Below are 13,382 nucleotides of genomic sequence, written 5' to 3' on the forward strand. Positions count from 1 at the left end.
ATATATATATATATATATCACACATGGCACATAATTCATAATTAACACATAATCACATGTTCAATGCAAATCACATAATTAGCTTAATTAAACAAGGAGGTGGTTGTCAAACTAGACGTCATTGACGGACGTGAGGAATGATAGTTGTTGTCCTGAGTGCGAGATTTCCTGCCTGTGCAACGGAGTCATCAGCTCTGGAGCTCCTTGTAATGGAGAGTGAAGGAGTTCGCCATCTGTTCCGACTACCGGAACAGTGGGATTTGGTGCGCTCATTGTGGTTTCCGACTCCAGCAACATCCTTTTCCCATCATATGGCGCTTCATGCCCTCAATCTCCATCATCATCTTCCTAATGATGATATCTTGGTCTCTCAGCTTGCTTTCCAAGTGCAGAGTGTGTGATTCTCACCACCGACGATGCCTTTCTGGGCTTAGTGATCGTCCAGAACTCCTTGAGCATTTTTCTCGCACATCTCTAGGAGGTTTTCACGTGGAGGTCTCCAAACCAACCATCATCTGAAAGGCGAGCAAGTCATCACGATGCCAAACTGACTCTGGAGTAATGTCGTCGATAACGGACTTCGGAATGTCATCATTGTTCTCCATGAAAAATGATTAGAAAAGCTTGGAGGACAAGCTTGTGCAGGGAGGAAATATTCATCACTTTTCGTACTCCTTTGGTCCAAGCTCTACATTTCTCTAAATGACGTCGTTCAACCTAGAACAAAATGATGGCGAGTTGCCCAGCGGGTGTGTTGCCAGAAAACCCCTCTGACGCTCAAATTAGCATACTTGGAGAAGAAGAATGAGCCAAAGGAGACAAAAGACAGGTGGCTCTGATAGCAAGAATTCCAGACCTATTGCACGGAGACGCCGCGTAGTTTATATAGTTTATGCGTGCACTACTCTACTCATCCTTTCCTGGACACGTGGATGTACTATCCTCTCTTTCTCTTACACGTGTATGTGACAATACTACCAAATAGTATCATGAAATAGCCTAACAGCATTGACGTGCATAAACAGCGGATTCCTCCCTCTGCTCTCTAATTGGGCCACGTAACAGCTTCTACCGAGCTATCCATAACCCAACGCATGGCTGTCCATTCCAAGACTGGCATTCACCACCCAGCCTAGCTCCAAGATGCCCAACTGGTCAACTACACCTTGGCCAAACCAGTTAAACTCCCCTTGATTCCCTACCACGGCCAACATTTTGCTTGGACCACCTCAGTTCAGTAAAATCTGTCTGGTCCATCAGTGGAACACTTCAGCCTAGGTAGTGGAGCTTGGTTAGCCCTGTCTAGCGAATCTAGTCCATCTCTGGCCCAACTAATCGTAAAGCGATGGGCCGAGCTAGGCCCATCATGTTGACAGCTCGACCATTTTGCACGATCAAAACTCCCCTCTCACACCCCTTGAGGTTTGGGTTTAGTATAAATTACCCCTAAGGTTTGGGAAATTACACTAACCCCCCGTGTCATTATAATTATTTAGACGAAATGAAAACATTGAACTCATGCACTCTCTTTTTTCTTTCTTTGCTTTACTTCCTCTATTTTTTTTTTCATTTCCTTTGTCTAATTTTTTTTTTTCCAATGTAATTTCCTCTGTTTTTCTACTAGGAGTTGTTATTTTTTATATAATTAGAGGGGTTTGTAAAATGAGACTATTAACCACAAGAGTGAAAATGTAATTTCCAGAACATCAGGGTTGGGATGTAATTGGACCAAACCTTAGGGGGTGTCAGTGTAATTTACCATTTAAAAAATCAAACTACTTATGAAAATGGCATATTTTTTTAATTTATTTAGTAAATTAACCTATTTTTTGAAATTTGGTTTTCAAAATACAATTTCATGATAAAATTGCATTTTCAAAATGCACTTTCATGGTGACATGGTCAACTAAGGGTGCCAACGTAGGCATGTTGAAATTGCATTTTACAAACACAAGTTTATCTTGAAGTCGCATTTTCAAAACACAATTTCAATCCTAACATGAAATGCAATTTCAACACAGCGTGGGGCTGGGCATAGGGTTATCCGACTCGCGAAAACTGCCCAACCCGAACCACCCGCACCTATTTGGGCGGTTTCGCAGAATCGTTAGGGTCGAATGTGGGTTAGGATTTTCCTTTTTGCGGGTTATGAGTGGGTCACGGGTTTTACCTGCACCCGCACTCACACTCACACTCACACTCACCCACCTGTATCAGTATACATTTTTTTTGAAATCTGGACCGTCAAATTTTCATGTAAGTTTTGTAATACTCTTCACCAATAATCAACCACTTTTTTTCATGTCATTATTATAATATTATAACATTATAATAATATCACACACTACCTTGTTTAATATATTTATTTTTCAATTGAAATTTCTTCAATTTTTTTGCAAATCTAGTAATGTGATTTTTTTATTTTTTTTTTTTGTATGTTAGTTTTTATTTAATTTTCATTCTAATTTTTTGTAATCCAGTTTTAATGAAGGATAATGTTAAATCTCCCATAATCAAGAATATTTTTAAAAAATGGGGAAAAATAAGTCCAAAAATAAATTTTTAAAGGAAAAAAACACAATCAGCAAACCACCAGCACATCCGCGAACCCTTTCCGCATAAATTGCAACTCGTACTAAGGGCAGTTATGGATTTAATTTTCCCTAAACCGCAGTTATGTACATGGGTCCAAACCCCAAACCGAACAATCAAAAACCAATCCGCGATCACCCCTATAGTGTGCTCATTTTGAAAATGATATTTCAATATGAAATCTCATTTTGAAGATGTGATTTAAACATAAGGTTGGTATTGCATTTTAACAATGAGATTTCAGTTAAATCACATTTTAAGTGTATTATAGCAAATTTGGTTTAGACCCAACCCGTTGATGTTTCAGACCCGAGTTTCATTGTCTTATGTGGTTGTTCATGTCTTGTTTCTCCTTATTCCTCATTGAGTTTGGTTATTAGAATGTATTAGTTGCATTTGGAACAGGTTGGAAGCCTTTTTTTCAAAATTGTGCTGCCCAGATTTTTGTCTCTTCGCTCGAGCGGCACTTCCTACGCTCAAGCAATCTTTATGAACTCTCAGTACTTTTGCAGGTCTGCAAAACTACTGGGAGAGTGCATTCTACGCTTGAGTGGTGTTTCCTGTGCTCGAGCAGTGTTATGCTCGAGCTGTTGTCCATTGTCTACAAAACTTCTAGGAGTTTGTATTCTATGCTCGAGCAGTAACTTTCTGCCCTCAAACAGTCATACTTTTTGTGTCTGGAAGCTTAAGCAACACTTCTTACGCTTGAGCGATCGGCGCGTATATCAGATCGTAAAGTCACCTTTTTGAGTCACTTCTACATTTCTCTCTCTCTCTCTCTCTCTCTCTCTCTCTCTCTCTCTCTCTCTAAACATTCAAAAAATCCTAAGTTGAGACCCTCTTTCTCTAAAACTCACATTCTCTCTACAAATACACCTAGATCCGTCAATCTCTTCACCCGTGTCCCTTTGTTAAAAAAGTAGAGTACTCTAAGGGCTCTCTTTTAATCCGAACAAAGTTGGGTTTCGGCGTCGTTGAAGTTTCTTCACACTTTCTCTCATCTTCTAAGCTTGAGGTAGAGATTCTTTGCACTTTCTATGAGTTCTAACTTAGTTATTTGCTATTTCTAAACAATATTGTGATTTGGGAACTTTTGGAACAAATCTAAGATTTTGGGTTAAAAATCAAAAGAGTGGTTTTCAAATGGATTCTTGGAAATGATTATGGGGTTGAAAATAATGTTTAATTGTGATGGAATGGTTGGTTTTGATATTTGGAATCAATTTTGGAAGAAAAAGGAATTTTGCCCTCAAATGTTGATTTTGTATAAATAATGGAGTTAATATTTTGAAATTGTGAAATTGGATTGATATTGATGAGAATTGTGGAGTTAGATATGTATTATCACTCACCTCTTGAAAATTGGACAGTTTATCTTTATGAAATTTATTATCTGTTTAGAGATATATATTTTGAGCTATCGGTGGAGGATAGCTATAATTATTGTAGAAATTACATGAGAATTAGGTAAATTGAAACTATTTTCTCATCTATTTGCATTGGGCATTGTACATATTTAACACATTGCAAATGTTTATTGTTTTGAGAAAAGAAGTGAATACTTGGTGAATCTAGGTAGGAGGTGTGGTTTCGATATTAAGTTGGCCTGTGTGTCCTTGGTGAAAGACCAAAAACCCTCGCAAATAGACATCGAGCCTTCTGGTTAATGCCAGTAAAAATGACAAATTGGTAGTACTTGTATAGTTTATTTGCAGACACGTACCTAGAGATTCACAGCATTGTATTCACAGTCTTGTTTATAATGAAAAGGGAAATGATTCATGAACTATGTTATAACCTAGCATTGCATGGTTTTGAAATAAATGTAAAATGTTTTGGCACGAGCATTGCATATGCATTCATTTTAAAGCTTGTTAAGATTCATATATTGTATTGGATTATTTCTACTGGGCTTTGGTTCACCCTATATGGGAAAACCACTTTCAAGTGCTGATAATATGCCTCCGCCAGGGCAGTAGCTTGGGAGGATTAAGAGCGAGAGCTTCTTTTACTTATTTGTTATCTTTGTTTTGTACAAGCCTAGGGCTATATTTATATTGAGCTCCGACTCACTTTGGTTGTAACCAAGTACTATCTTGGAAAGTTATAAGCCTTTAGGACATTTCTTATTTCGCTTTAACTCTCATTTTATATTTTTAACTTGTATCGCATGCTATAGATTTAGGGTGAGGACTTGTGAATGTGTAACTGTATGTGCTACCTTTTGTAAAACGAAACCATATGAAATGAAAGGGTATTTATTTTCAAAGAATCATGTATGTACATTGTCGTTATTTATTAATATTGTGGGTGGTTTATTATATTTATTTCGGGGCGTTACATGTATTTTCAAGAAATCATAATTTAGGAAACGCGATTTTTTTGAATCACAATTTCAAAATACAAAATAAAAATGATTAGTTTAATTTTCAGAATATGTTTTTCTTATTATTTTTTTAAGAAATTAAGCTAGGTTGACAAAAATAAATGCCAAAAATAATTTTTGAATTTTAAAAAACTATTTGCACGTTTAAAAAGATAAAATCATGTGAAAGTAATGAGTGTTTTTTTTTTTCATTTTTTTACTAAATTAGTTTCAAAGTTTTTTTTTTAAAATTTAGAAATTAAATTCTCAAAACAAAACCAAACAGAATTGTTATACATGACAAAAATAAACACCAAAAATAATTTTTGAATTTTAAAAAACTATTTGCACGTTTAAAAAGATAAAATCATGTGAAAGTAATGAGTGTTTTTATTTTTCATTTTTTTACTAAATTAGTTTCAAGGTTTTTTTAAAAAAAAATTAGAAATTAAATTCTCAAAACAAAACCAAATAGAATTGTTATACAGAATTAGTATGCGATTCCATGTTGCAAAATATTTAGGATAGCAAAATTTTATTCTGTACATGAATATGATTTCATCGACATTCATATGATTTCATTACATAATTTAGATTCATATGATTCATTAAATAGTTAAAATAACAATTTTTTTTATTTTTTATGTATATGTAATGAAATTGTATGAATTTAGATTGTGTACTAATACAAGTTTGCTATAACTATTTTTCAACATAGAATTGTATTTTGAAATTACAATTTCATTGTTTTGCGTTTTCAAATCATGATTCAGTAAAATCTTGTTTCCTAAATTAGGATTTCTTGAAAATCGTTTTAACTGAAATCTCATTTTCAAAATGTAATACCCATTCTTATTTTTTTATTTTCAAAATGACATACCCAATTTTATGTTGAAATCACAACTCATAATGAGTATTGAAAATATCATTTTCACATTAATGTTGAAATTGTGTTTTGATAACACAAAGTAGTGTTGAAATTGTGTTTTGAAAATGTAATTTTAAGGTAAACTTGCATTTTTAAAATGCAATCTCAGTATAATCACATTGACAACTTCATGCGGCCATGTCACCATGAAAGTATATTTTAAAAATGCGATTTTGTCATATAATTACATTTTGAAGACGCAATTTCAAAAAGTAGGTTAGTTTGTTAAATAGTTTGAAAAGTAAGTTATTTCTATATGCAGTTTAACTTTGGGCGAATAACACTAATAGTTCATATAGTTTGAGGCTTGTGTCATTTTGGTCAGTATCTTTCAATGTGATGCATTTGACCCTAAATTTTAAATTTTGTTTCAAATAAGGACAATTGAAGACACTGTTGCTGCATTTCAAGGGCAAAAATAAATGTTTACTACTCCTTTGCAAATCAAAAAAAATAAATGTCAAAAAATTATTTTTTAATTCTTTAAAATTATTTCTACCCACCAAATATAAAATTATATAAAAATGATAAATCTTTTACATTTTTATTTTTTTACCATATGAATTTTTTGTATGTGTTTGGATTATGTTCATATAATGACTGGTTGTTTTTGTTGATATTTTTAGATAGTTATCATGAAATAGATGGTTGTATTTGTTGCTAACAGATATTTTTGGATGGTTATCGTATAATGGATGGTTATTAAGCTTTTAATGTGTAATCGATAAGTTTAATATATGAAATATTTTTAGTTTTAAATTTTTTTGATTTAATTGATTGGTTTAATAATGAAATCAAAGTTATCACTATTTTTGACTTTTAAAAAAATATAAATTAATTTAACGAAAATAAATATCAAAAAAAATTATTTTAAATAATTATTTCTACCCTCCTGGAAGATAAAATTATATAAAAATTATGTGTTTTTAATTTTTTTTTTACCAATTTTTTTTTTTTTTTTTTAGTTTCTTAGAAAAAATTTCTAAAAACCAAACAAAACAGAGCTTTATAACTAAGAAAGTTCCAACATTATTTATTAAAAAAAAAAAGACTATTACATTTCAAACAATATACAAGTTAACCAACCCAAAATAAATTGTATGATGACTTTGCCCTTGAAATAGACCGTTTGCGAAAGAAACATCTTTGATTGTCCTTATTTGAAACAAGATTCAAAATTTAGGGTTAAATATATCATAATTGAAAAGTCAGAAACCAAAGTGACACAAATCTCAAACTACAGAGACTATTAGTATAATTTGCCCTTTAACTTTTTAGAATATTCTAAAAAAAAAAAAAACTCTGGCAAGTGTGATGAACTAATATTTTTTAGAAATAATGATTCATCCCTTAATTTTGCTTCCTAATTTCACTTTAATGGTGTAGAATTAGGGACGCTAAAGATGAAAGAGAAAGAGAGAGAAGTGTGGGATCGTTTCACACAGGAGTGGACCACGTCATTAGGGATGGAATTGAGGGACAAAATTAGGTGATGTAACACCACTCATTTTTTAGGGAGAATTACTTAATATTGGGTTAGAGGAAAAAAAATAGTACAAAAACATGGGGGTGCAAGTGACCCTCCATGTTTGCGTATTTTCTTTTTCTTTGTCCAGCTATTAAGTAATTACGCCTATTTTTTATGAGAGCTGCTATTTACACCTACCTTATTTCTTTGGACCCCCTCTCTCTTTCATTTTTTTTTTAATTCCAATTTTGCCCAAAAGATAAAATTACATTTCTACCCTCATCCCTAACCCTCTAACCCTAATTTTCCAAACCCTAACCCTAATTTCACTAGCCATTCCCATTACCTCCGGCAGCCACCGTTCACCCTTCTTACACTCAACGCCGACCATCTACCTTCTCGTCACCATCAATGCCGACTCTTCACCTTCCCATCACCCCCAACCACCGCTATTACCACCTTTCCGTCACCTCCAACCACTGCTATCACCACCTTCATTTCCACAACCCTAATCGACCATTTTTCATCCTTAGAGCAATCTCTCTCCTAGAAATCCCAAACCCTAGACTCTCAAATCAAAGCCTTTGATGCCAATATTAACAAAACCCTCAAATCCCTCCAAAATCACGAGAATTCAATTTTGAAGCAACAGCCTGCCGCCGTAGCCCTCATCAAGGAGAAAAATGAGATGATGATTTCGGATATCGAAAAGGTGGAGAGCAGAGAAAGAGAGGGGAGTTTGTTGGAGGTGCTGAGAATATGTTGTCGGATGATGGATTTGAAGGGATTTGTGAGGTTTCTACTAGCGAAGAGGAAGGAGTTGGTGATGTTGAAGGCGGAAATCGTGGCAAAGGTGAAGGAGTCAGTGGACGCTATGAGGTTGGTGCTAGACACGATGGAGGAGTTTGTGGAGATAAAGGTTGGGATGGTGATAGGTGGTGATAGTGGAGGTTGGGAATGGAGATGGGGTTGGGCAGGTAAGGTGGACTGCCAGCAATGAGGGCTCTGGCAATAGGAAGATTGCAAAAGAAAACGTAGGGTCCAAAAGATGAGAGGTCCAATAAATTTGTATTATGTATCTGAATTTTTTAAAAAAAAAAATAAATGTGATGACCTTGCCACATATAATATTTTATATTTAATTAATCAAGGTGATTTGGATTTTAATTAATTATTATTTTAAATTAATTGTGGAATTGATGAACAATGTCGGTATTGATTCGTATGTAATTTTATAAAATAGCTATTTCGGAATTAGAAATTAAAAACTTGAGTGGCTCAAGAAGGTGAATTTGACGAATTGAATTATTTGAATTTTGAGTCATATGAGGGTCTAATTAAATATTCAATTCAATTTAGTAAAATTGAGATTTTATTACTTGGGTCCGAATTGGAGTTGATTAAGTCATGACAATTGAGAATTTTGGTTATTATGAATTAAATTTATTCATGGGATGTCTAATTTGAATATGTAATTTATTGACGAAAATTTGGTGTCTAATCAAAAATTTAAGGCCTAAATGATTTGGGAAATCAAAATTGATGATAGCAATAAGTTGAATTTAATATATGGAGTCTTTTTGGGAGTTAGATTAAAAATTCGATTCAGAATGGTAAAGATTAAATATAATTAATTGGGCCTTGATGGAAGTCAAATTAGACTAATTAAATTATGTGGGAATTACAATTAGTTATGATTAAGTAAGCTAATGTACAATTAGTGTGCTAAACTAATCCTAACATACATCACCACATGGATTAATTGAAGGTGGACAAGTGTCCCACCATTTTAATAAAATAAAATATAAAAAAAAAATGGAATAGATGAAATCAAGAAGAGGATAGGCTATGTATTAAAGCCTTAGAGCTATACATCATCCATGTTTATGCTTTTGGAACAAGAACAGCCGAGTGAGAGAGAGAGAAAACCGTGAGAGAGAGAGAGAGAGAGAGAGAGTTCAATTCTTTAGAACTTGCTGGAAATTTTGAAGGAAATTCAAGAAAGGAAAAATGGAAGATCATCAAGCAAATATCAAATTGAAGATTAAAGGTAAGGATTTCAACCTTGATTTTTGTAGAATTCATGTATTACACTTGAAATTGATTATGAGTTTGAGTTCAATTTCATGTAATTTGGAAGAAATTAGAAAATAAAGATGAAGAGATTAAGTTAGGTTCATGGTTATGAAAATTAATTATTTTGGGTTTGATGTGGTGATTTTGCATGAAATTAAGCCTCATTGTTACATGCATGAGTAAATTCTACAAGTTTAATACTCTAATTATACATGCATCATGGATTTTCTCGAATTTGAACCAATTCAATCTCATATTTTGAAAAAAAAATGGAAAAAGCTTTAGAAAGATCAAACTTATGGAAATTTGGAATTAATCCTAAAGTAAGACAAAGTTTTGATTTTATTATGAAAATTATGAATTTGTTTGATCCATGCATGTAAATGAATTTAAAAGTTTTATTCAATTTAAATATATTTTGGAACATCAATGATCATAAATTAAGTTTTTGGTTAAAAATTGAGTCAGGTTGAAATTCTAAGAAATTGATTTTGTAATTCATTATTTAAGTTTGATTTTTGTTATTAATAATGAAATTGAATTCCTTTTTTACATACATCATGAAATTTTCAAGAGTTTTGAGAGTTTATTTCATGTTTTAAAATTTGTGGGTTTGAAATCGGGTTTGATATAAAGAAAATGAATTAAATCTAAATTTGGACAATTTGGGAATAAATTATAATTTATATTTGAGAATCAAAAATTAGTTTGATTTTGATTTAAATTTCTTACATGTAAATATTTTTGAAAGGACTTTATAGCTTTAATTTGTGTTTTATAAAACAAAGAAAGAAGAGTGTTGGAATTATTAGATTCATGAAATTATTGGTTTAATGATCAAAGAGATTTTGTATTAGAAATTGGAAAATTAGTGATGGATTTATCTTTATTAATAAAATTACATATTTAAATTGGTTCATGCAAAAGTTTAAGTTTTGAAAATGTATTTGGAAATTATTTTGTTAGTTTTGAAAGTACAGAAAATTTGTGACCAAAGGTGCGCTCGAGCGGAGACCCTATTTTCAGCATATTTCGACTAACTCTTTTAAGTGCCTATTTGCATCCTCATGACATTCTAAGTATTTTTAGGCACCAATTGGACTCATATAGTCATGGAATAAAGTAGAAATACATAAAGAGAGCTGAATTAAAATGAAATGAATATTTAATGGTGCTTCTGTTGTATCTTTGTTGTGTGATTTGTATAGGTGGACGTCCGATGCCTTGTATCGACTTAACCCACTGTGAGTAGTAACTTTGTAAAGATATGTTCACGTCATATCTATTTTGCATTCCTTATTGTTATATGTAATCAAATGAATGGTTTATCAAAATGATATTTCTCTATAGATGAATGAAGTTCACGTTGTTTTGTGACACCTATTGAACATTGACCCTTGCCTAGGGGAGATTAATGCCATTGACCCTTGCCTGGGGGAGATTAATACCAAGGCCATTGACTTGATTGAAGCACACAGAGATCTCTAGTGTTAGACCCTTCGTGGTCCATTGGATTGACCCTTCGTGGTCCATTGTTATTGAAATATTGTTACTCTATTGGATGTACCACGTAAATTGTCATTGAATGAGTATTGCTATTGGGATAACATGGATCATTGAAAATTGAATTGAAATCGAAATTGTATTGAAAATGCTATCGAACAATGGTTTTATTGTTTCAAGGGATTGATATGATAACTCGTTAAATTGTTTTGCCTATTGAAATGGATTGTTTCAAGAAATGAAACATATGTTTTGATAAGGGATTTGATATGGAAAATTTTTTGTTATAAATTTGATATAATAAGGCAAATGCCTTATTTTGAAAATGATCTAAGAATTGTTTCGAAATTGTAAGACATGTTTTTGTACTATGTTGTCGAACTTCATTCATTTAACCTCTTTATTCTATTACTACTCGCTGGGCTTTAGCTCACTATTTATATATATATATATATATATATGTAGGTGAGCAAACTAAGCAACAAGGATAGAGAAAGTCTCGAAGTCTACTCGTGTCAGCCTTTTGAAGAGCTTTTGGGATGGAGCAAGTTAGGCTCAAGTAGAGCCAAGAATATCAGCCCCTTAACTTTGTCAAAGCTTTGTATTTTGCTAAGTCTTAGTGTATATGTGTGTGAGATATATAGGATATGTATATGTATATAAATTATTATTGTGTTTAAATGTTTTAATTATTTTAGTCGTGTATGCACAAGCTCAATAAACATTATTATTATTCTGTTTCGCTTCCACTTTAGGCCCCGATATAATTTAAATATTTTGAAATTTTGCCTTTAAGGCCGAAGGTAATCTTGGATTACGGCAAGTTACGATGCTAAACCTATAGGGGCGAGTTTGGATCTTGACAATAAAAAATAACAAATTCTAAATATAAATTTTAGATTTGAATAGTTGATATTTTGTGACTATAAGTAGGGATGTATGTAGTGCGGTTTAGTATGGTTTAAGGATAAATTAAAATCAAACCGTGGATGTCGAATTGACTATGTATTAACTATAGCGACCGGGGTAGTTTCTAAGGCGGATTATAAATTTCAATTGTGAATCAAACCAACCCTAAGGGTGATAAACGAACTAAACAGCTCAAGCTCGACTCGTATTTGGCTCTTTGAAAACTCATTCAAGCTAAGTTCGTTAAGTAAACAAGTCAACTTTAAACATATTTTGAAATTTGTTAAAATTTTCAAATCAAGTTTGAACAGTCAATTGTTCATTTGGTTTGGCTCGATAAGTCTAAAATTATATAATATATCAAACTACTCAATCTCAGCTCGAAAAAAAGTTTGTTTGAGATCGGCTCAAAAATTTAACAACTAAGTTTAAACATATTTTAAAACTCGTTAATGTTCTCAAACCAAACTTAAACAATTACCTGTTCGACTCATTCAACTCATTTATCACCCTTAACTATAAGATATTTGAAATAATAAACTTAAAACATTTTTTTATGAATAATCTACATATAAAGAGTGACAACATTAATAATTTAAATTATGAAAAATTGGTGATAAGTCCACTTTTATGGATGTATATTATATTAAGTTCAGTGATTGATCTGCTTTTATTTTATGGACATAGTTAATGAAAAATTGGTTAGAAGTACAAATTATTATTTTAAAGAAAAAAAATCATTTTTACCCTTGTATGTTTTCTATTTCTACTTTTTCTTTTTATTCTCACACACTACTATCAATCGCCACTTACCGCTGGCGACTAACTTTGGACAAACAGACAAGTGAAAACGTGAACAAATAGGTCAGAGTAATTGTAACGCCCCCAAACTAATACCATAGATATAATCCAAAGCATAAACAACAATTACATAAATCAGAATATGAATAATCATTTCATTATGTAAAGTTGATAATACAAGAGGGTTTAACATAAACAAATGCCCGTCGGGCTTACATCTTTCCAAGAGATAACTTGGTTACAATAAAAGAGAGTCATAAGCTCTTTACATTTAAGGCCCTCGGCTTAAAAAGAAAACATTTAACACAAAGCAAAATAACAAAAATTGAGCCTTCAACCCCAAATCCTCCCAAACTATGTTCTTGGAGGTGGCATATCACCTACACCTGAAAATGATTTCCCAAGTAGGGTGAGCCAAAACCCAGTAGAGATATACTAACGCAATGTATGAAATTTTACTAAGATATAAGCATTAAATAAATGTTCAATACTTAAAACCAACTAACATCTATTCACGACCAATCAATAATGACATCAAAATCACATTCCATTTCCATTCATTTATTCTAATCAACCCACATATATAGTCCCTTGTTATCTAAACAATCCCAAACAAGACTACAACTTCAATAGCAATCATTACCCAAACACTTCAATTCTCTTTGCCATTTTACAAAATTCTCATCCGAGGGAACCGACACCCATATATATATAAGATTTCGAGACTTTCACCCTGGACA

The 13,382-nt window shown here is 32.4% G+C and overlaps 1 long non-coding RNA gene across 1 annotated transcript; it reads left to right on the forward strand.

Annotated features, from left to right (window-relative positions):
- The first annotated feature begins 9,233 nt into the window (after positions 1-9,233).
- On the forward strand, positions 9,234-11,679 carry LOC145821134 (uncharacterized). Its single transcript, XR_014363173.1, has 2 exons — positions 9,234-9,403; positions 10,638-11,679. It is a non-coding gene; the product is annotated as an uncharacterized LOC145821134 (long non-coding RNA).
- Positions 11,680-13,382: the final 1,703 nt, after the last annotated feature.

This window comes from Camellia sinensis, chromosome 3 (assembly GCF_055761805.1).
Source record: "Camellia sinensis isolate YWXY chromosome 3, ASM5576180v1, whole genome shotgun sequence".
Lineage (NCBI taxonomy): Eukaryota > Viridiplantae > Streptophyta > Magnoliopsida > Ericales > Theaceae > Camellia > Camellia sinensis.